This window comes from Protopterus annectens, chromosome 3.part0 (genome assembly GCF_019279795.1).
Source record: "Protopterus annectens isolate FY-2018-M chromosome 3.part0, PAN1.0, whole genome shotgun sequence".
Lineage (NCBI taxonomy): Eukaryota > Metazoa > Chordata > Ceratodontiformes > Protopteridae > Protopterus > Protopterus annectens.
Window position 1 is genome coordinate 75,172,144 of NC_056731.1, and position 26,038 is coordinate 75,198,181.

Consider the following 26,038-nt stretch of genomic DNA (forward strand, 5'->3'; position numbering starts at 1 on the left):
GAGAGGATCATAATGGACCTCATAAATAACGACATTGGGAATTTGCAGACTTTGGATCCAACCCAGTTTGGCTTTGTCAAAGGAAGATCATGCCTTTTAAACTTGGTTGACTTCTTCGAAACAGTCACCAAAGCCATTGATGAGGGAAAGGCAGTCCATACAGCCTACCTCGATTTGGCTAAGGCCTTCGATACAATACCCCACTCGGGTATCATTGAAAAACTCATCAGCTTAAATGTTAACCCATACATCACAAGATGGGTTGCAAACTGGCTGAGTGACAGAACCCACAGAGTCAGAGTTGCTGGCGCCATGTCAGACTCAAAGCCTGTCACAAGCGGTGTCCCACAGGGCTCAGTCCTGGGCCCACTCTTGTTTGGCATCTACTTTTCCGAAGTACAAGCAAACACAGAAGGGTTATGGCTGACAAAGTTTGCAGATGACTGCAAACTGGGCGCCATAGTAGAAAACACATCTGACACAGATATCCTTCAGAAGGGTCTCACAGAAACAGATAAATGGTGCCAGAGCCACGGCCTAAAGTTAAATGCCAAAAAATGCATAGTCATACCCTTCGGGAAAAACAAGGTTACCCCTAGCTACCAAATAGGTGGCAATCCACTGAGCACAGAAGAAGTTATCAGGGACCTGGGGACCCAGGTTGATAGTAGTCTGTCATTCGACACCCATGTAGCTAAAGTAGTTAGGAAGACCTTCTACATTGCCCACCTTATCATGAAGGGATTCTCATCTAGATCAAGGGAGGTCATAGTCTCCCTTTACTCATCACTCATCAGACCAATGATTGACTACAATGCCCCATTCAGGATGTATCTGACCCGACACTTGCAGCAGCTGGAGAGGCCACAAAAGTTCCTCACCAAAAGGATAAAGGGTCTCAAAAATCTGTCCTATGCTGCCCGACTGAAAGAACTCCAGCTCTATTCAGTCGCACGCTGCTCAGAGGTGACCTTTGCCTAACATACAAGGCCATGTCAAACCCAGATTTGATGAATATGCTTCACCTCAAAAATCTAGATCCATCAGAGCCACAAGGGCGGAGACTTAAACCTCGACACGGCTATTAATAGGACGTGCTGGAGGGATAGATTCATCACCCAAAGACTCCCTATGCTGTGGAACAAAATCCCAGTACATGTGAGGCAGAGCACCTCGCTGGCCTTGTTCAAGAGAAATCTTGACCAATGGATGGGAGATCGCAGATATACCCCAGGGATTACCTCAGTGTCACTGCTCGACAGAGGCACAGCAAAATAACGGGTATAGTTCCCCATACTTAAGGGGTGGCGTAAGCCACAAAACGATGGGCTAGGCTTGCAAATGCCCTCGGGCAGATAGCCTAGTATGAACCTATGAACCTATGAACTAAAGTAGCATAGTCACACTTATAAAGATGCAGTGCAAGAATCTGGTGTTTTATTCAAGGGGACTGAGACAAACTGAAGTAGCATAGTCACACTTATAAAGATGCAGTGAAGGAATCTGGTGTTTTATTGAAGGGGACTGAGACAAACTAAAGTAGGTTAGTCACACTTATAAAGATGCGGTGCAGGAATCTGGTGTTTTATTGAAGGGGACTGAGACAAACTGAAGTAGCATAGTCACACATAAAGATGCAGTGCAGGAATCTGGTGTTTTATTGAAGGGGACTGAGACAAACTGAAGAAGCATAGTCAAACTTATAAAGATGCAGTGCAGGAATCTGGTGTTTTATTGAAGGGGACTGAGACAAACTGAAGTAGCATAGTCAGACATAAAGATGCAGTGCAGGAATCTGGTGTTTTATTGAAGGGTAGCTTGAGAAACTGAAGTAGCATAGTCACACTTGTAAAGATGCAGTGCAGGAATCTGGTGATTTATTGAAGAGGACTGAGACAAACTGAAGTAGCATAGGCACACTTATAAAGATGCAGTGCAGGAATCTGGTGTTTTATTGAAGGGGACTGAGACAAACTGAAGTAGCATAATCAGACTTATAAAGATGCAGTGCAGGAATCTGGTGTTTTATTGAAGGGGACTGAGACAAACTGAAGTAGCATAATCACACATAAAGATGCAGTGCAGGAATCTGGTGTTTTATTGAAGGGGACTGAGACAAACTGAAGTAACATAGTCACACTTATAAAGATGCAGTGCAGGAATCTGGTGTTTTAATGAAGGGGACTGAGACAAACTGAAGTAGCATAGTCACACTTATAAAGATGCAGTGCAGGAATCTGGTGTTTTATTGAAGGGGACTGAGACAAACTGAAGTAACATAGTCACACTTATAAAGATGCAGTGCAGGAATCTGGTGTTTTAATGAAGGGGACTGAGACAAACTGAAGTAGCATAGTCACACTTATAAAGATGCAGTGCAGGAATCTGGTGTTTTATTGAAGGGGACTGAGACAAACTGAAGAAGCATAGTCACACTTATAAAGATGCAGTGCAGGAATCTAGTGTTTTATTGAAGGGGACTGAGACAAACTGAAGTAGCATAGTCACACATAAAGATGCAGTGCAGGAATCCGGTGTTTTATTGAAGGGGAGTGAGACAAACTGAAGTAGCATAATCACACTTATAAAGATGCAATGCAGGAATCTGGTGTTTTATTGAAGGGGACTGAGACAAACTGAAGTAGCATAGTCACACTTATAAAGATGCAGTGCAGGAATCTGGTGTTTTATTGAAGGGGACTGAGACAAACTGAAGTAGCATAGTCACACTTATAAAGATGCAGTGCAGGAATATGGTGTTTTATTGAAGGGGACTGAGACAAACTGAAGTAGCATAGTCACACTTATAAAGATGCAGTGCAGGAATATGGTGTTTTATTGAAGGGGACTGAGACAAACTGAAGTAGCATAGTCACACTTATAAAGATGCAGAGCAGGAATCTGGTGTTTTATTGAAGGGGACTGAGACAAACTGAAGTAGCATAGTCACACATAAAGATGCAGTGTAGGAATCTGGTGTTTTATTGAAGGGGACTGAGACAAACTGTAGTAGCATAATCACACTTATAAAGATGCAGTGCAGGAATCTGGTGTTTTATTGAAGGGGACTGAGACAAACTGAAGTAGCATAGTCACACATAAAGATGCAGTGCAGGAATCTGGTGTTTCATTGAAGGGGACTGAGACAAACTGAAGTAGTATAATCACACTTATAAAGATGCAGTGCAGAAATCTGGTGTTTTATTGAAGGGGACTGAGACAAACTGAAGTAGCATAATCACACTTATAAAGATGCAGTGCAGGAATCTGCTGTTTTATTGAAGGGGACTGAGACAAACTGAAGTAGCATAGTTACACTTATAAAGATGCAGAGCAGGAATCTGGTGTTTTATTGAAGGGGACTGAGATAAACTGAAGTAGCATAGTCACACTTATAAAGATGCAGTGCAGGAATCTGGTGTTTTATTGAAGGGGACTGAGACAAACTGAAGTAGCATAGTCACACTTATAAAGATGCAGTGCAGGAATCTGGTGTTTTATTGAAGGGGACTGAGACAAACTGAAGTAGCATAGTCACACTTATAAAGATGCAGTGCAGGAATCTAGTGTTTTATTGAAGGGGACTGAGACAAACTGAAGTAGCATAGTCACACTTATAAAGATGCAGAGAAGGAATCTGGTGTTTTATTGAAGGGGACTGAGACAAACTGAAGTAGCATAGTCACACATAAAGATGCAGTGCAGGAATCTGGTATTTTATTGGAGGGAACTGAGACAAACTGAAGTAGCATAATCACACTTATAAAGATGCAGTGCAGGAATCTAGTGTTTTATTGAAGGGGACTGAGACAAACTGAAGTAGCATAGTCACACATAAAGATGCAGTGCAGGAATCTGGTGTTTTATTGAAGGGGACTGAGACAAACTGAAGTTGCATAATCACACTTATAAAGATGTAGTGCAGGAATCTGGTGTTTTATTGAAGGGGACTGAGACAAACTGAAGTAGCATAGTCACACTTATAAAGATGCAGTGCAGGAATCTTGTGTTTTATTGAAGGGGACTGAGACAAACTGAAGTAGCATAGTCACACTTATAAAGATGCAGTGCAGGAATCTGGTGTTTGATTGAAGGGGACTGAGACAAACTGAAGTAGCACAGTCACACTTATAAAGATGCAGTGCAGGAATATGGTGTTTTATTGAAGGGGACTGAGACAAACTGAAGTAGCATAGTCACACTTATAAAGATGCAGAGCAGGAATCTGGTGTTTTATTGAAGGGGACTGAGACAAACTGAAGTAGCATAGTCACACTTATAAAGATGCAGTGCAGGAATCTGGTGTTTTATTGAAGGGGACTGAGACAAACTGTAGTAGCATAATCACACTTATAAAGATGCAGTGCAGGGATCTGGTGTTTATTGTAGGGGACTGAGACAAACTGAAGTAGCATAGTCACACATAAAGATGCAGTGCAGGAATCTGGTGTTGTATTGAAGGGGACTGAGACAAACTGAAGTAGCATAGTCACACTTATAAAGATGCAGTGCAGGAATCTGGTGTTTTATTGAAGGGGACTGAGACAAACTGAAGTAGCATAGTCACACATAAAGATGCAGTGCAAGAATCTGGTGTTATATTGAAGGGGACTGAGACAAACTGAAGTAGCATAGACAGACTTATAAAGATGCAGTGCAGGAATCTGGTGTTTTATTGAATGGGACTGAGACAAACTGAAGTAGCATAGTCACACTTATAAAGATGCAGTGCAGGAATCTGGTGTTTTATTGAAGGGGACTGAGACAAACTGAAGTAGCATAATCACACTTATAAAGATGCAGTGCAGGAATCTGGTGTTTTATTGAAGGGGACTGAGACAAACTGAAGTAGCATAATCACACTTATAAAGATGCAGTGCAGGATTCTGCTGTTTTATTGAAGGGGACTGAGACAAACTGAAGTAGCATAGTCACACTTATAAAGATGCAGTGCAGGAATCTGGTGTTTTATTGAAGGGGACTGAGACAAACTGAAGTAGCATAATCACACTTATAAAGATGCAATGCAGGAATCCGGTGTTTTATTGAAGGGGACTGAGATAAACTGAAGTAGCATAGTCACACTTATAAAGATGCAGTGCAAGAATCTGGTGTTATATTGAAGGGGACTGAGACAAACTGAAGTATCATAGTCAGACTTATAAAGATGCAGTGCAGGAATCTGGTATTTTATTGAAGGGGACTGAGACAAACTGAAGTAGCATAGTCACACTTATAAAGATGCAGTGCAGGAATCTGGTGTTTTATTGAAGGGGACTGAGACAAACTGAAGTAGCATAATAACACTTATAAAGATGCAATGCAGGAATCTGGTGTTTTATTGAAGGGGACTGAGATAAACTGAAGTAGCATAGTCACACTTAGAAAGATGCAGTGCAGGAATCTGGTGTTTTATTGAAGGGGACTGAGACAAACTGAAGTAGCATAGTCACACTTATAAAGATGCAGTGCAGGAATCTGGTGTATTATTGAAGGGGACTGAGACAAACTGAAGTAGCATAATCACACTTATAAAGATGCAGTGCAGGAATCTAGTGTTTTTTTGAAGGGGACTGAGACAAACTGAAGTAGCATAGTCACACATAAAGATGCAGTGCAGGAATCTGGTGTTTTATTGAAGGGGACTGAGACAAACTGAAGTAGCATAATCACACTTATAAAGATGCAATGCAGGAATCTGGTGTTTTATTGAAGGGGACTGAGACAAACTGAAGTAGCATAGTCACACTTATAAAGATGCAGTGCAGGAATCTGGTGTTTTATTGAAGGGGACTGAGACAAACTGAAGTAGCATAGTCACACTTATAAAGATGCAGTGCAGGAATCTGGTGTTTTATTGAAGGGGACTGAGACAAACTGAAGTAGCATAGTCACACTTATAAAGCTGCATTGCAGGAATATGATGTTTTATTGAAGGGGACTGAGCAAACTGAAGTAGCATAGTCACACATAAAGATGCAGAGCAGGAATCTTGTGTTTTATTGAAGGGGACTGAGACAAACTGAAGTAGCATAGTCACACTTATAAAGATGCAGTGCAGGAATCTGGTGTTTGATTGAAGGGGACTGAGACAAACTGAAGTAGCACAGTCACACTTATAAAGATGCAGTGCAGGAATATGGTGTTTTATTGAAGGGGACTGAGACAAACTGAAGTAGCATAGTCACACTTATAAAGATGCAGAGCAGGAATCTGGTGTTTTATTGAAGGGGACTGAGACAAACTGAAGTAGCATAGTCACACTTATAAAGATGCAGTGCAGGAATCTGGTGTTTTATTGAAGGGGACTGAGACAAACTGTAGTAGCATAATCACACTTATAAAGATGCAGTGCAGGGATCTGGTGTTTATTGTAGGGGACTGAGACAAACTGAAGTAGCATAGTCACACATAAAGATGCAGTGCAGGAATCTGGTGTTGTATTGAAGGGGACTGAGACAAACTGAAGTAGCATAGTCACACTTATAAAGATGCAGTGCAGGAATCTGGTGTTTTATTGAAGGGGACTGAGACAAACTGAAGTAGCATAGTCACACATAAAGATGCAGTGCAAGAATCTGGTGTTATATTGAAGGGGACTGAGACAAACTGAAGTAGCATAGACAGACTTATAAAGATGCAGTGCAGGAATCTGGTGTTTTATTGAATGGGACTGAGACAAACTGAAGTAGCATAGTCACACTTATAAAGATGCAGTGCAGGAATCTGGTGTTTTATTGAAGGGGACTGAGACAAACTGAAGTAGCATAATCACACTTATAAAGATGCAGTGCAGGAATCTGGTGTTTTATTGAAGGGGACTGAGACAAACTGAAGTAGCATAATCACACTTATAAAGATGCAGTGCAGGAATCTGCTGTTTTATTGAAGGGGACTGAGACAAACTGAAGTAGCATAGTCACACTTATAAAGATGCAGTGCAGGAATCTGGTGTTTTATTGAAGGGGACTGAGACAAACTGAAGTAGCATAATCACACTTATAAAGATGCAATGCAGGAATCCGGTGTTTTATTGAAGGGGACTGAGATAAACTGAAGTAGCATAGTCACACTTATAAAGATGCAGTGCAAGAATCTGGTGTTATATTGAAGGGGACTGAGACAAACTGAAGTATCATAGTCAGACTTATAAAGATGCAGTGCAGGAATCTGGTATTTTATTGAAGGGGACTGAGACAAACTGAAGTAGCATAGTCACACTTATAAAGATGCAGTGCAGGAATCTGGTGTTTTATTGAAGGGGACTGAGACAAACTGAAGTAGCATAATAACACTTATAAAGATGCAATGCAGGAATCTGGTGTTTTATTGAAGGGGACTGAGATAAACTGAAGTAGCATAGTCACACTTAGAAAGATGCAGTGCAGGAATCTGGTGTTTTATTGAAGGGGACTGAGACAAACTGAAGTAGCATAGTCACACTTATAAAGATGCAGTGCAGGAATCTGGTGTATTATTGAAGGGACTGAGACAAACTGAAGTAGCATAATCACACTTATAAAGATGCAGTGCAGGAATCTAGTGTTTTTGAAGGGACTGAGACAAACTGAAGTAGCATAGTCACACATAAAGATGCAGTGCAGGAATCTGGTGTTTTATTGAAGGGGACTGAGACAAACTGAAGTAGCATAATCACACTTATAAAGATGCAATGCAGGAATCTGGTGTTTTATTGAAGGGGACTGAGACAAACTGAAGTAGCATAGTCACACTTATAAAGATGCAGTGCAGGAATCTGGTGTTTTATTGAAGAGGACTGAGACAAACTGAAGTAGCATAGTCACACTTATAAAGATGCAGTGCAGGAATCTGGTGTTTTATTGAAGGGGACTGAGACAAACTGAAGTAGCATAGTCACACTTATAAAGCTGCATTGCAGGAATATGATGTTTTATTGAAGGGGACTGAGCAAACTGAAGTAGCATAGTCACACATAAAGATGCAGAGCAGGAATCTGGTGTTTTATTGAAGGGGACTGAGACAAACTGAAGTAGCATAGTCACACTTATAAAGATGCAGTGCAGGAATCTGGTGTTTTATTGAAGGGTACTGAGACAAACTGTAGTAGCATAATCACACTTATAAAGATGCAGTGCATGAATCTGGTGTTTTATTGAAGGGGACTGAGACAATCTGAAGTAGCATAGTCACACTTATAAAGATGTAGTGCAGGAATCTGGTGTTTTATTGAAGGGGACTGAGACAACCTGAAGTAGCATAGTCACACTTATAAAGATGCAGTGCAAGAATCTGGTGTTATATTGAAGGGGACTGAGACAAACTGAAGTAGCATAGTCAGACTTCTAAAGATGCAGTGCAGGAATCTGGTGTTTTATTGAATGGGACTGAGAAAAACTGAAGTAGCATAGTCACACTTATAAAGATGCAGTGCAGGAATCTGGTGTTTTATTGAAGGGGACTGAGTCAAACTGAAGTAGCATATTTACACTTATAAAGATGCAGTGTAGGAATCTGGCATTTTATTGAAGGGGACTGAGACAAACTGAAGTAGCATAGTCACACTTATAAAGATGCAGAGCAGGAATCTGGTGTTTTATTGAAGGGGACTGAGACAAACAGAAGTAGCATAATCACACATAAAGATGCAGTGCAGGAATCTGGTGTTTTATTGAAGGGGACTGAGACAAACTGAAGTAGCATAATCCACTTATAAAGATACAGTGCAGGAATCTTGTGTTTTATTGAAGGGGACTGAGACAAACTGAAGTAGCATAGTCACACTTATAAAGATATAGTGCAGGAATCTGGTGTTTTATTGAAGGGGACTGTGACAAACTGAAGTAACGTAGTCACACATAAAAATGCAGTGCAGGAATCTGGTGTTTTACTGAATGGGATTGAGACAAACTGAAGTAGCATAGTCACACTTATAAATATGCAGAGCAGGAATCTGGTGTTTTACTAAAGGGGACTGAGACAAACTGAAGTAGCATAGTCACACTTATAAAGATGCAGTGCAGGAATCTGGTGTTTTATTGAAGGGAACTGAGACAAACTGAAGTAGCATAGTCACACTTATAAAGATGCAGTGCAGGAATCTGGTGTTTTATTGAAGGGGACTGAGACAAACTGAAGTAGCATAGTCACACTTATAAAGATGCAGTGCAGTAATCTGGTGTTTTATTTAAGGGGACTGAGACAAACTGAAGTAGCATAGTCACACTTATAAAGATGCAGTGCAAGAATCTGGTGTTTTATTGAAGGGGACTGAGACAAACTGAAGTAGCATAGTCAGACTTATAAAGATGCAGTGCAGGAATCTGGTGTTTTATTGAATGGGACTGAGACAAACTGAAGTAGCATAGTCACACTTATAAAGATGCAGTGCAGGAATCTGGTGTTTTATTGAAGGGAACTGAGACAAACTGAAGTAGCATAGTCACACTTATAAAGATGCAGTGCAGGAATCTGGTGTTTTATTGAAGGGGACTGCGACAAACTGAAGTAGCGTAGTCACACCTATAAAGATGCAGTGCAGAAATCTGGTGTTTTATTTAAGGGGACTGAGACAAACTGAAGTAGCATAGTCACACTTATAAAGATGCAGTGCAGGAATCTGGTGTTTTATTGAAGGGGACTGAGGCAAACTGAAGTAGCATAGTCACACTTATAAAGATGCAGTGCAGGAATCTTCTGTTTTATTGAAGGGGACTGAGACAAACTGAAGTAGCATAGTCACACCTATAAAGATGCAGTGCAGGAATCTGGTGTTTTATTGAAGGGGACTGAGACAAACTGAAGTAGCATAGTCACTCATGAAGATGCAGTGCAGGAATCTGGTGTTTTATTGATGGGGACTGAGACAAACTGAAGTAGCATAGTCAAACATAAAGATGCAGTGCAGGACTCTGGTGTTTTATTGAAGGGGACTGCGGCAAACTGAAGTAGCATAGTCACACATAAAAATGCAGTGCAGTAATCTGGTGTTTTATTGAAGGGGACTGAGACAAACTGAAGTAGCATAGTCACTCATGAAGATGCAGTGCAGGAATCTGGTGTTTTATTGAAGGGGACTGAGACAAATTGAAGTAGCATAGTCACACATAAAGATGCAGTGAAGGAATCTGGTGTTTTATTGAAGGGGACTGAGACAAACTAAAGTAGGTTAGTCACACTTATAAAGATGCGGTGCAGGAATCTGGTGTTTTATTGAAGGGGACTGAGACAAACTGAAGTAGCATAGTCACACTTATAAAGATGCAGTGCAGGAATCTGGTGTTTTATTGAAGGGGACTGAGACAAACAGAAGTAGCATAGTCACACTTATAAAGATGCAGTGCAGGAATCTGGTGTTTTATTGAAGGGGACTGTGACAAACTGAAGTAACATAGTCACACATAAAGATGCAGTGCAGGACTCTGGTGTTTTATTGAAGGGGACTGCGACAAATTGAAGTAGCATAGTCACACATAAAAATGCAGTGCATGAATCTGGTGTTTTACTGAAGGGGATTGAGACAAACTGAAGTAGCATAGTCACACTTATAAATATGCAGAGCAGGAATCTGGTGTTTTATTGAAGGGGACTGAGACAAACTGAAGTAGCATAGTCACACTTATAAAGATGCAGTGCAGGAATCTGGTGTTTTATTGAAGGGAACTGAGACAAACTGAAGTAGGATAGTCACACTTATAAAGATGCAGTGCAGGAATCTGTTGTTTTATTGAAGGGGACTGAGACAAACTGAAGTAGCATAGTCACACATAAAGATGCAGTGCAGGAATCTGGTGTTTTATTGAAGGGGACTGAGACAAACTGAAGTAGCATAGTCACACTTATAAAGATGCAGAGCAGGAATAAAAAGAAAGAAAGAGCTCACCAAAAAGGCACCTGATGTGTTTCACATTCTTGTAGATAAGAAGCAATATCCCATTACCTAGGTAGAAATAAAAATGTTTTGGAGAAGGCAGTTCATCTTGTTTCTGTAGTACTCAGTTTAACACATGACCTCACTTTCAAGATTTGTGGAGGCAATGGGAAGAAGGAAATCCTTTTAACAAGCTAACTCACAAGTAAGCAAATATTCCTGGAAATGCAACTCTGTCTGGCCTAGAAAAGGAGAGAGCGATCACTAGATGTACACACAGGAATGTATAAATCTACCACCAGTGAAGGAAAAGCGTTAGCAAGTCCTTAAAGTACTAAAACTGACAAACGTTAACAGATAGAAGAAAAGCCTGCACCATTTAAAGAAATATGTCAGCATGAGTAGCTTGTAAGAGGAGAGACAGTGTAAGCAAAGGAGTTGCATATTAAAAATACTGCAGCCTGAAGTTACAAAGCACAAAGGAGGTAGAAGTATCATTGCAAGCTAAACGTGGTGCTGAGCTGGGAGTTACATTAAAGTGAAGGACTTGCTTACGAGGACGAAGTTGGGGGCATGGGGAAGTGCAAAACATAAGCAGAAGTGTAAACTTTTTGTCATGCTAATACACAAACTCCAAAAGAAGAATTCTAAGCTGCAACTGATTGCTGAGAAACTGAAACTCTTCAATACTTCAGCACTGTAGTTAAGACAAGTTAACAGTGCCTGGCTAAATTTGTAAACCCTCTTCTGTCAGTGTAATAGAGAAGACTCAAATAAGAGAAGACTTAAGGAAACAATATTTTGAACATAAGGGGGAAAGTACAGCTGAAGGTAACTTTTTTTCTGGGCTACGCTTTGCAGAAAGACAACAACCTCAAGAAGAAGAAAGTCAAAAGGGTGGTGTTCACTCACATCGTGATGCATAGAGAGTAACCTAACTAAACAAAGAAAAATAAGAGGATAATGTATATGGTGAAATAACCTTGAACAGATGGTTCTCCTGTTCAGTCAAAATGCAGAATCCTTAGAAGAAGGAAAATTCTCTGTATCAGGTTCATAAAGGAAAGGAACTAGAAAAAAATGAATAAGGTAGAAATAACAAAGTGAATATTAGTGTGAGCTGCATTTCATAGAACCATTAAATAATGAGACCCCAGAGCCTGCTTTGGTGAAAAAAGGCAGCATTGCTTTCTATGTCACAGCAGACTGACCCTCAGGAAACTCTATAGCTGGCAGACCTGTATTTAAGTTGCAAAAACTTTAAGAAGGCCTAATTAGATGGCACTTTAAGAAGAGCAAGGGAAAATATAGACAGAGTTGTAGGGGAATAAACTGAAAAAAGTCTCCCATTTCTTACCCATACTTTGAGATATAAAATGGTTTATTTTACAGAGCAATTAATGATGGGCAAGGTATAGTTCAACTCCAATATCATGGCCTTCCTTTTTGGCTTAATTGATCTACTGAAACGTTTCATAGATTAATCGAAAGAGTATTAAAGTCTCATGTCCATTTTGCTCTCAACAAGATGATGTGCTAGAACATTCTTAGGAATGTGAATCCTGTCCAGCAAGGGTACAGGCTGTCCTATACTCCCTGAAACAACCAAAGTTAACTGTAAATGCCTCCAAGAACACGTTAGGCCTGATAGAGGTAAAATATGTAAGGTATGTAACAGGAAGGGAAATTGTTAGGCCCTAGAAAGAAAAAAAAAACAGAATAAGTGAGAAACTGGACTATTACAGGCACTAAGAAGTAAGTGATGGCAGTATTGTGGTTAGCTGCGTACTAATTTGTACACAAATTTCCATCAATAGTGTGCCCTCTTATAGATCTGGTTGAAGCACTTCACAATGCAGTGACACCTTGATAAGGACAGAAGAAGGAGCCTGGACATCTTTACTGCCCAAGGAAAACCAGAAGAGAAAGATAGTTGTTGGGAAACTCAAAGAGACTTGTTAAGAGAAAAACGAGCCCCTGATCGAAGGTATTGTGCTTAACCGTATTCCAAGTAATTAATTAGGAAAAACTTGTGAGTTGTTATGTTTATATTTAAATATTCAATAAACATTATTTTATAGACTGGGGTCTCTGATGTAATTTTATATTACACACTTGAGCATGCACACCCACCCACACACACGCGCACACACACACACACACACACACACACACACACACACACACACATATATGTATATATATATATATATATATATATATATATATATATATATATATAAACATTATCCTCCTCTCTTTATATATTTATCTACACATACACATTATCGATCAATGTATATGTATGTATATCTGTGTACAGAATATCTATATCTATATATATCTATATATATAGAATATCTATATCTATATATAGTATAATATCAGAATATCTATATCTATATATATCTATCTGTATCTATATATATATTGGTACACCTTGTTTGCTCTAGCATAGACTAGATCCAGGCCTGCTGAATCTAGCTTTGTTTATATGCTTGTTGTTTGTTTGCTTGTTATTTCCCTGGAAGCTAATTCCACCTAATACGCAACTTCTCAGCGCTTCTGTGGATCACTAGTGATATCTGCATTGCTTACTGTACTTATTTCCTTGTTTCAGTTGAAAGAAAGTTACTGTTTGTCGTTTTTGCATTTAGTTACTTGTAACACATTGCACTCAAGTTACCTGGCACTTGCTCACTAAAGCAATTATATAAGTCAGCACTAAAAATTAAAAGCACTACACCCTCACTCCCCACTGGCCCTTGTTTTCAATTAAGGATTTCCCAATATTATTCTAGCATGTCCAAAGGTCAGTTGTCAATCTCCTCTCCGGTCCAGCTGGTGAATCTGGGAATCTTGAGGCAATGTTATAACTGCCTCATGTACACAGACAACCCTCTCCTCCTCCCACATAACACAATTACTTGAGAGATGCAGCTATTTAGCCAAACTGGAGGCTGAGCTCTCTCAACTCAGGACTGGCAAGACCAGACAGGAGGAGAAGGCAACTACACACACCACAAAACCAGCCTCACATAACGCTACCACTCCACTGAATCAAACACATAAACACACAAAGACATACTTGGAGGCTCTGAGTAAAAATTTACCTAAACAGCAGAGGCCTCCAAAGCAGACACCCAAACAACTGCTACCTCAAGACACCCCACAAGCAACACATAAACCACAAAAGCAGTGTGCAAAGCAGTCACAGCCCTTAAGGCCAAATACAACACCAAACATACTTGTCATAGGTGACTCCATAGTCAGACACACTGACGTCCCACTCACCAGGCTGAACAAGGAGAGGGTCACAGTAAGCTGCCTATCGGGCGCTAGAATCCGCCACATAACACAAGCATTCGGGTCACTCCACGGCAAGTACAAATATGACACAGTCATTGTCCATGCTGGTGTGAACGACCTGAGACGTACCTCCCTGGACTACATGAAAAGAGACATAGAGGAGCTCTCTGATTATGTAGCCCAGGCAGGTATGACCCTGACCCTGAGCAGTATCCTTCCTTCACCAAGAATGATGCCACAATATAGAGACAAGATGATCAGCTTTAACAATTGGCTTAATGTCTGGTGTCATTCAAAGGGGATCCAGTGTCTGTCTGCCTGGGATGACATGCCTGACAAGCCACGCTGCTTCGCATGGACGGCTTGCACCTGTCACCCCTGGGATTCCGGATATTGGCTAAGGCTCTTGCCACCCCCATAGTGCCTTTTTAGGCAAGGCTCAAATTCTAAACCTACCACCCTAGAAAACAAAATGGGAAGAAACTAAGGGTAATGCTGCTCAATGCCAGAAGTCTAAATCTCAAAATGCATGCACTCGAGGCCCTTCTCAGTATGGAGAACATCGATGTCTGTGCTGTAACTGAAACCTGGTTCAAGGCTCCTGAGAGCACCCGGCACTATTAGGTTTTACCTCATATCATGCGTTCCGCCCCAAAACCCAGACCACACCACAAAAGGAGGGGTGTATCCATATTCATAAAGGATACCCACACCTCCAGGTTGGTGGCAACGCAAGCTTCGGAAACCATCCAGGTGCAACTAACCATAGGCAAAACTGCTCTACAAATTGTAGCATGCTACAGGCCACCCTCTCAAACTCAGGAACCCCACACAGCCTTCCTGAAGACACTGGAGGGTATAAATGTATCTCCAAACACCATCATATTGGGTGACTTCAACTACCGAATATAGACTGGGAACATTACTCAAGCCCTAACTTTCTAGCCCAACGGTTCCTGGAGTTCATAAATTCAAATGCCATGGAACAGCTAGTCACTGTTCCCACGAGAGGAGAAAATATACTAGATCTCATTGTCACAAACATGGAGACAAAATGCTCCACACCGGAAGTATATCCCTCATTGGTGAGATCTGATCATAAACTAATCTCACTAGAAATCCACATCCGGCCACCACCCCAAACAAAAAAGACCACAGTGAAGAACTTCTCTAAAGCAAACTTCACACTACTCAAGACTGGTGTGGTATCCTTCAAGGCCCCTGAGCCAGTGGAAACCACAACCCAAGCTGCGGAAGCCCTTACAAATGCCTTCTATGAACACCTCCAGGACTGCATGGATCAGGCAATCCCAAATAAAACCAAGACTCTTTCCACAAAGGGCAAACGTCCAGTCTGGTGGACCCCAGCCATTAACAAACTTTATAATAAGAGGAGAAAGCTATTACATGATAGAACAAAATCCATAAAAGGGAAGTCACCCCTGATCATTATTAGTAAAAAATACGAGCACTCATAAAATCAACTAAGGCCAATTTTGAGAGAAAAATTGCCATGGATTCAAAGGACAATCATAAGGCCTTTTTCAGCTATGTTAGGAACCTGGGTGGAAACTCCCAGATATGCTCAGAATTAGTCCAAAATGATACAAAAATCACTGAACCCACAGACATTGCCAACATACTGGCAGACAGGTTCAGTGCAAACTTCACCCCCCCTCCCCCCCCCCCAAGGCGAGATAACTATCCCAGCAGAGTGTAGCCTCCCAGACATCTCAAATGCGCAGGTGAAAGCTGCTCTCTCTAAAGCTAAAACACAGCATCAATGGGACTGGATGGTGTCCCCGGCTGTGTGCTACACGAGCTAAATGAGGAATTAAACCCGCACATAAGGCAGCTGTTTAATCTCAGCCTTACCACAGGATACATGCCCAAGGAGTGGCGTACGCCAACTGTGGTCCCACTCCACAAAGGCGGCACCTCACGGACCCTGGTAATTACCGCCCCATAAGCTTAACAAGTCTAGTCTGCAAAGCTATGGAGAGGATCATAATGGAGCTCATAAACAAAGATATAGGGGACTTGCAGACATTGGACCCGACCCAGTTTGGCTTCGTCAAGGGCAGATCATGCCTTTTGAACTTGGTCGACTTCTTCAAAACAGTCACCAAGGCCATTGATGAGGGAAAGGCAGTCCATACAGCCTACCTTGACCTTGCAAAGGCTTTCAACACAATACCCCACTCGGGTATTGTAGAAAAACTTTCCAGCTTAAATGTAAACCCATATGTCACAAGATGGGTTGCAAACTGGCTTAAGGACAGAACCCACAGGGTTAGAGTTGCTGGCACTATGTCAGACTCCAAGCCGGTCACAAGTGGTGTCCCACAGGGCTCGGTCCTTGGCCCCCTATTGTTGGGCATCTACTTCTCAGAAGTACAGACCAACATGGTACGACTTTGGCTGACAAAGTTTGCTGACGACTGCAAACTGGGCGCCATAGTGGAAAGTGCATCGGACTCGGATATCCTTCAGAAGGGACTCACGGAAACAGATAGCTGGTGCCAGAGCTATGGCCTGAAGTTAAACATCAAAAAATGTGTAGTCATACCCTTCGGGAAAAACAAGGTAACCCCAAGCTACCATATAGGTGGCAATCCACTAAGCACAGAAGAGGTTATCAGGGACCTGGGGACCCAGGTTGACAGTGGCCTTTCTTTTGACACTCACATTGCTAAAGTGGTTAGAAAGACCTTCTACATTGCCCACATGATCATGAAGGGATTCACATCCAGATCTAGTGAGGTCATTGTTCCCCTGTACTCTTCACTTATCAGACCAATGATCGAGTACAATGCCCCATTCGGGATGTATCTCACCCGACATCTGCAGCAATTGGAGAGACCCCAAAAGTTCCTCACCAAAAGGATAAAGGGACTCCAAAATCTGTCATATGCTGCCAGATTGAAGAAACTCCAGCTCTATTCAGTCGCATACCGTCTGCTCAGAGGTGACATGTGCCTGACATACAAGGCCATGTCCAACCCGGAATTAATGGACATGCTCCACCTCAAAAAATCCAAATCCACCAAAACCACTAGAGCAAGCGACTTAAACCTTAGCACGGATATAAATAGGACGTGCTGGAGGGATAGATTTATCACTCAGAGACTCCCTATGCTGTGTAATAAAAACCCCTGTCCATGTGAGGCAGAGCACCTCGCTGACTCTGTTCAAGAGAAATCTTGACCTGTGGATGGGAGATCGTAGGTTTACCCCGGGAATCATCTCTGTGTCACTGCTGGACAGAGGCACACTAAACTAATGGGCACAGTATTTTTTCATATAAGGGGTGGCGTAAGCCACAAAAATTTGGGCTAGGCTTATAAATGCCTTAGGGCAGATAGCCTAGTATAAACCTATGAACCTATGAACCTATATATATATATATATATATATATATATATATATATATATATATATATATATATATATATGTCCCTATCAGAAGCTCGAGGTTTCAGAAACTCTAAATTTATATGATTGAGACCATATGATTAATTTTCCAAAAACCCAAAGCTTTTTGAATGGAGATCACAGTACAGTGAGGAGTGGGAAATTTACCCTTTTCTCCACTGTAGTGTGATCTCAGAGTTTGTATATATAATATGCAAGAGGTGTAGGGGTGCAGGATGTTTGCCACCCTGCAAAAATGTAGAAAAAATGTAGATTTTTGTTTTTTGAAATTTGAGTTTTTGGAGACTTGATCATATCATCTTGACAATATCAATTTCAAGTTTCTGAAACCTGAAAACTCAAGCTTCTGACATAGACCCACATACAGTATATAAATAAATATATATATATATATATATATATATATACACACACATATATATATATATATGTGTGTGTGTGTGTGTGTGTGTGTGTGTGTGCACGCGCGCGCGCGAGTGTGTGTGTCTATGTGTAAAATCACCATTTAGTAAAAACTGCCAGAAGGATGCAGCCAAGCTAGGTAATACCTTAAAACTCTTATAGCTTCAGGATATACCAGAGTTTAGCCTCATGGCTTCTGAATAGCTAAGCTTCATAGGTAGGTACTAGGCTATCGGCCCTAGGGCCTATACAAGCCTAGTCAAATAGGTACCCTGATGTTCGTCACCCAAGAGAATTATGTTCCTGTTCCCCTGTCGAACAGAGCCACAGAGGTGATCCCTGGGGTGAATTTCCTATCTCCCATCCAATCATCAAGATTTTTCTTGAAGAGTGCTAATGAGTAGCTTTGTTTGATATAGATAGGCAGTTTGTTCTAGAGTATGAGAAGTCTCTGGGACAGGACTCTATCCCTCCAGCATGTTCTGTTTATTGTGGTGACAAGGTTTAGGTTCCTAGAGCATGTAGCTCAGAGAGATTGTCATTTCTTTAGGTGGAGCATGTCCAACAGCTCTGGGTTTGACATAGCATTGTATGTTAGACAGAGATCATCTCTGAGTAGGCGATATGCGATGGAGTAAAGCTGGAGTTTTTTTAGATGGTCTGTATATGGCATCTATTTGAGGCCGGTAATCCTCTTTGTGAGGTATTTCTGTGGCCTTTCCAGATGTTGTAGATGTCTTGTGAGGTACATACCAAAAGGGGAATTCTACTCTATAATGGGTCTAATGAGTGATGAGTAGAGAGGAATAATGACCTCTTTTTTCCTGGATGAGAAACCTTTTGTGATAAGGTATGCCACGTAGAAGGATTTCCTGACTACTGTGGTGATGTGATTATCAAAGAAGAGACTACTGTCCACCTGTGTCCCAAGGTCTCTTATCACACTTTCAGTGTTAAGTAGACTACCACCTATGTGGTAGCTCATGGGTACAGAGTTTATACCAAAGGTGATGACAATGCACTTTTTGGCATTGCACTTAAGGCCATGGCTTTGACACCAGGCAACTGTCTCATTGAGGCCCTTTTGTAGGATGTCCACATCATTAGGAGTTTCAATTATGGCTCCTAGTTTGCAGTAATCTATGAACTTCATTAGCCAAAGACCTTCTGTGTTAGCCTGTACTTCAGAAAAGTATATACCAAACAGGAGAGGACCCAGGACTGAACCCTGTGGTACTCCACTTGTCACTGGTCTGAAGTCAGATTTGGAGTCTGCTACTTTCACAGTGTGGGTTCTGTCAGTGAGCCAATTGGCAACCCATCTTGTGGCATAGGGATTTATACCTAGTTTAGTGAGTTTATCTATAATTCCAGAGTGGGGGATAGTGTCAAAAGCCTTGGTGAGATCTAGATAGGCTGTGTGAATCACCTTACCCTCATCTACGGCTTTGATGACTGCATCAAATAAGTCAATCAGGTTTAGGAGACATGATCTGCCTTTTACAAACCCGAACTGGGAGGGGTCCAGAGTTTGGAGATTACCATTTTCTTTGTTTATAAGTTCCATTATGACACATTCCATGGCCTTGCAGACCAGGCTCATTAGGCTAATGGGGCGGTAGTCCCCAGGGTCCGTGTTGGCTCCCCCTTTGTGAAGTGGGATAACCATCACTGTGTGTCATTCAGTGGGCACAAAGCCTGAGGTGAGGCTATGATTGAACATGGTGCTAAGGTGGGGTGCCAGTTCATTCTGTAGTTTATGTAGAATGCAGCCTGGTATGTTGTCAGGTCCCAGGGATGCTCTGTTCTTGGCTTTGAAGAGTTTGGTTTTTACCTGTGCAGTCATGATTACAGGAACTTTGCATTCTTCCAGTATAGAGATGGGCCCTTTAAGGGGTGAGGGGGGTAAAGTTAGCACTGAACCTATCTGCCAGGATGTTGGCAATATCCGTTGATTCTGTATCTTTAGTGCCATTGTGCTGTAACTCAGAGCAGATCTCAGTGTTGCCATTGAGATTCTTGACTTAGCTATAGAATGCTTTGTGGTTGTCTTTAGAATCAGTGGTGATTTTGTTTTCATAACTAGCTTTGGAGGATTTTATGAGGGATCTCAGCTTCATACTGAGGCTGACCAGGGAGTTCTTCCAGTCATGGGATTTTACTCTTTTTTGCAAGTTTCTTTCTTCTGTTGTAGAGTTTGCTTATGACAGGGGACCGCCAGATTGGCTTCATTTTTTTGGAGGCTAGCATCTTGGTTCTGTTAGGGATAGCATGATCCATGCACTTGTGTAAGTGCTTATAAAGTGGACTTGTGTAGGATTCAGTAGTCGCACCTGTATTGTTCGTCTACATGGGTGTCGTGAAGTTTGCCATTTCAGTCTTAAGAACCGTGAAGTTGTCTTTGGAGAATTTTTTTACGGTGGTTTCCCTAATGGGGGGGGGGGATGTCTAGGCTGATTAGCTTGTGGTTGGATCTGACCAACGAGGAATTGACCTCTGGTGTAGAACACCGGTCACCCATGTTGGTAATGACCAGGTCTATTATATTGTTGCTACTGGTGGGGGTGTGGATAAGTTGAGCCAAGGCATTGGAATTTATGAATTCCAGAAAACTTTGAGCAAAAGAGTTGGTACATGATTAGTCTTCCCAGTTAATGGTGGAGTAGTTGAAATCGACCATTATTAGGGTGACTTCTTAGACTTTTCACTTTTTAGATCTCTATGGGTACATTCAAGTTAATAAAGCCAAACTCCACTAGTTGTAGGCAGGTCTGTGTTATAGATTTTTTTGTGCATCATATGTGGATTGCTTGGCTACACTTTAGAAACAATGGGTGTAAAACATAGTATGATGCCCTTAAATATTAAAGTCTCTGCAACAGCATCTAAGCAAAAGATAAAAAGATTACACAGACAAAAGGTTCTGTAAAAACTGAGAAAGATTCAGCCAAGCTATTCTAAAGTATAGCCAAACAATCCAAGTATACTGTACTGACAAGGTCATAAAAATTAGATTGTGTTCTTGCTTCACAGTAAGAGGTTCTCCTGCTCAATTATAATTTTGGGGTCCATTCTGTGATAAGTCTGTATGTCCTTCCTGTCTTTCCATAAATATTCTCTATGTGGTCCCATTTTTCCCACATTCCAAACACATGCAGTAGGTGGATAGGTGAGTGTGTGTGTGTGTGTGTGTGTGTGTGTGTGTGTGTGTGTGTGTGTGTGTGTGTGTGTGTGTGTGTGTGGTTTGGACAAACAATTGTGGCATGGCTAGCCACCAGATGGTGTGAACATCAACTTAAGATAATTGTTACTGTTGAGAGACACCTCATCCCCATGTGCACAAATGGGAAAAGGATTTGTGGATGGATGGATTTTATTAGTCATTTGTCACAGGTAAGTAGATAATAGAGTAGAACTATAATTAGCCAAAAAGGGTTTTTGTGGTCCAACACTTGCATATATACACATGATTTTTGCTTAAACTGAGAAATCAGCAGAGTCATGTGACATTAGCAGTATTCTTGAAAAGTAGGTAATTAAAGTTCAAAAGAAATTAAACAGAGGTTTGTGTGTTTGTAGGAGGAGAGTTGGAGATAGTGCACATTTTATGTAGACAAAAATATGGCTGCAATTTTGATGATATTCCTTAGGAATTTTTAGGTAATGTCAGAGAGGAGAAATGGGAGCAAAATTTAACCATTCTGATTACAGAAATACATACTGTGTTGAGAGACAGACTGGCAAAAAAAAATTTGATAAGGTTAGTAAAGACTTTTTTTTACTAAATATAAAGTAAGTATTTGAACAATTGGTTGAACTGTAGTGTTTGCCTCCTGATAGATCAACTGACAGATGGGCTGGCATTGTATATAAAATACGTGTCTAGTGGGTGTGTCTTGCTCTTGCTACTCTTGAGTCTGTCTAATTATATTTTAATTTTTTTTTTAATTTAATTTAATTTAATTTTAATTTAACATTTGTTGACTGGGAAGTCCGACTAGGTTCCACAGATAAACACAAAAAGTCTCCGGCACAATGAAGGTTATCCTTGTGTTGGTAAAAGCAGGCAGACCACTCGAGGAGGTAACAAATACTTTTATTCCAGGAAATCACTTCGACAAACAAAAACCAAAACCAGTAACATAGGTCGATTAAGCGCTTTCGTCTCCTACAGCGGAGACTTCATCAGAATAACTTGTGTATCTCGACCATACTTTTTATACATACACCTTTTTCACTAATTGACAATCATATAATTAACGCCATCAGCCTTAAAGCCATAGCGCTACATAAAAACACTGAAAACTGTTATTAGTGGATAAAGTCCATTTAAAAAGACATGGTATTAAATATTTGTTCCTAAAAAAGTGAATTAAATACCCTACGGAACCAAAAGTATAACAGTCACAGGCTGCAACTTAAAATAAGGCTTGCATTAAGATTTAAGTTCAAAGTCTTAAAATGTATTACTTAATAAGTCTAAATTCCTATATGTTCCTAAACAAGCTCACAAAGGACCTATTACTAAAATTCCAAATCGTCATTTCCAGATAGGTCTAAATATTTAAGAAATTTATTAAAATTAATATAAATATAAATATAAATATAAATATAAAAATTGATGCCTAAGAGTTAAGTCAAATAAAATAGAACCTGTTTTCATACATATCTGTTTCATCATGCTCAACAAAATAAATGAGTCATCAAATAAATGCTTAAACATATAAATATATAAAAGTATGTTGTGTACATACTTATAAATACATAACAATAAATACATAAATAAATAAATACATATATATTTATGAATATAAATATATAAATACCTAAATAAATATATAAATATATAAATATAAATATGTTATATATAAATAATCAGTGGTGAGATATAAGTAAATGAAATAAAATAAAATACCAGAAAATTGGACCCATTTAATTGTTCTTATTGTTAAATTTATTCAATACTTAGTAATTTTATTATTTTATTATTTTATTGTTTTATTATTTTGGGATCTGCGGCCAATATTTTAAGTGCTGGGGTAATAGAGATGTGGTCATTTAAACCTTTATCACAACATGCATTCAGTTTTAGCTGCCAAATCATTTCTCTATATTCTACCTTGGTTTCCAATCACCTCCTCTCTCCAAATGTCCCACCACCTCAAGAACCCAAAATTTAAAGTCAGCTTTTCACATTTCATAACATGCCTATATAAGGCATTATTCTCATTACGTCTATTGATGTCTCTAATGTGTTCATAAATTCTATTTTTCAATTTTCTTTCTGTTTTTCCAACATAGTAGCTTTCACATTCTTTACAAAACACTAAATACACTACTCCTTTTGTGTAACAACTACTGTAATGTTTGGATGTTAACTTGAGGGGAATACTAGATATACTAACTTCCTTGTTCTCATAAATGTATGAACATTGGGCACACCTACCACACTTAAAAGTTCCGTGTCTCCTACTAGCCCCATCTACATATGTCCCTTTCCTTTCCACTATATTCTTAATATTGAAATTTCTTCTAAAACTGAATTTCAAATTGTTCTTAAAAACAAAAAGGGTTGGCCATGGGGTCAGCCTGTGCCCCTATTTTTGCAAATACTATCATGTTGTACTGGGAAAGGGAATTTATTTTTAACACTGAATATAACCAGCACATAGTTGAATACTACAGATTTTTGGACGACATTTTTATCCTATGGAAAGGTACAAGGCAAATAATAGATGTGTTTGTAGGATATATTAATAGTACAACGTCATTTTTGAAATTTACACACAACATTGATACTGACGAAACACATTTTTTGGATATTAGACTTATTAAGGATAGGACAAACAAATGTTATAAATCCCATATATATAGGAAAGAACACTTTTCCAATGCCTATCTGCACTATAACAGTGATCATCCTAAGCAGTTAAAGAAAAATATAGTTAAGGGCCAGATGATTAGGATGGCCAGAATGATTTCAGACAATGTTGAATTTGCCAAGGAGATCACTTTTTAGAAGGCTTATTTAAGGAAAAGGGGGTATCCTACGGATCTTATTTCCTCAGTAAAAGAATATGTGGTTTTAGGGAGAAATACAAGGAAATATACTCCACTTTTAAATCCAGAAGCTGAGGTTATTGAAAATCCAGTTGACAACATTAACACCATGATGGTTGAAGAAATAAAGTATACTCCATATTTAACTACAACTTATTTCTATGGTACAGGTTGGTTTAGAAGAAGTATGAATGAAATTTGGGACATGTTTAAAAATGTGGCCACTAGAACCGAGGTTTTTAAGAACAATTTGAAATTCAGTTTTAGAAGAAATTTCAATATTAAGAATATAGTGGAAAGGAAAGGGACATATGTAGATGGGGCTAGTAGGAGACACGGAACTTTTAAGTGTGGTAGGTGTGCCCAATGTTCATACATTTATGAGAACAAGGAAGTTAGTATATCTAGTATTCCCCTCAAGTTAACATCCAAACATTACAGTAGTTGTTACACAAAAGGAGTAGTGTATTTAGTGTTTTGTAAAGAATGTGAAAGCTACTATGTTGGAAAAACAGAAAGAAAATTGAAAAATAGAATTTATGAACACATTAGAGACATCAATAGACGTAATGAGAATAATGCCTTATATAGGCATGTTATGAAATGTGAAAAAGCTGACTTTAAATTTTGGGTTCTTGAGGTGGTGGGACATTTGGAGAGAGGAGGTGATTGGGAAACCAAGGTAGAATATAGAGAAATGATTTGGCAGCTAAAACTGAATGCATGTTGTGATAAAGGTTTAAATGACCACATCTCTATTACCCCAGCACTTAAAATATTGGCCGCAGATCCCAAAATAATAAAACAATAAAATAATAAAATAATAAAATTACTAAGTATTGAATAAATTTAACAATAAGAACAATTAAATGGGTCCAATTTTCTGGTATTTTATTTTATTTCATTTACTTATATCTCACCACTGATTATTTATATATAACATATTTATATTTATATATTTATATATTTATATATTTATTTAGGTATTTATATATTTATATTCATAAATATATATGTATTTATTTATTTATGTATTTATTGTTATGTATTTATAAGTATGTATACAACATACTTTTATATATTTATATGTTTAAGCATTTATTTGATGACTCATTTATTTTGTTGAGCATGATGAAACAGATATGTACGAAAACAGGTTCTATTTTATTTGACTTAACTCTTAGGCATCAATTTTTATATTTATATTTATATTTATATTTATATTAATTTTAATAAATTTCTTAGATATTTAGACCTATCTGGAAATGACGATTTGGAATTTTAGTAATAGGTCCTTTGTGAGCTTGTTTAGGAACATATAGGAATTTAGACTTATTAAGTAATACATTTTAAGACTTTGAACTTAAATCTTAATGCAAGCCTTATTTTAAGTTGCAGCCTGTGACTGTTATACTTTTGGTTCCCGTAGGGTATTTAATTCACTTTTTTAGGAACAAATATTTAATACCATGTCTTTTTAAATGGACTTTATCCACTAATAACAGTTTTCAGTGTTTTTATGTAGCGCTATGGCTTTAAGGCTGATGGCGTTAATTATATGATTGTCAATTAGTGAAAAAGGTGTATGTATAAAAAGTATGGTCGAGATACACAAGTTATTCTGATGAAGTCTCCGCTGTAGGAGACGAAAGCACTTAATCGACCTATGTTACTGGTTTTGGTTTTTGTTTGTCGAAGTGATTTCCTGGAATAAAAGTATTTGTTACCTCCTCGAGTGGTCTGCCTGCTTTTACCAACACAAGGATAACCTTCATTGTGCCGGAGACCTTTTGTGTTTACCCGTTGGTATTTTTGCTTTTTGGTTTACAAGTTGCCTTTTCGGTTTTCGGACACGAGGAATCCTATTTCAAGTGCTTTAAAAAGTTGTTTCAGCATGAATAACAGCAGTATGCTCAGTGAACTGCTTCGTGTTATTCAAAATCACACGCAGACTGATAGTACGCAGGCAGGCACCAACAGTGG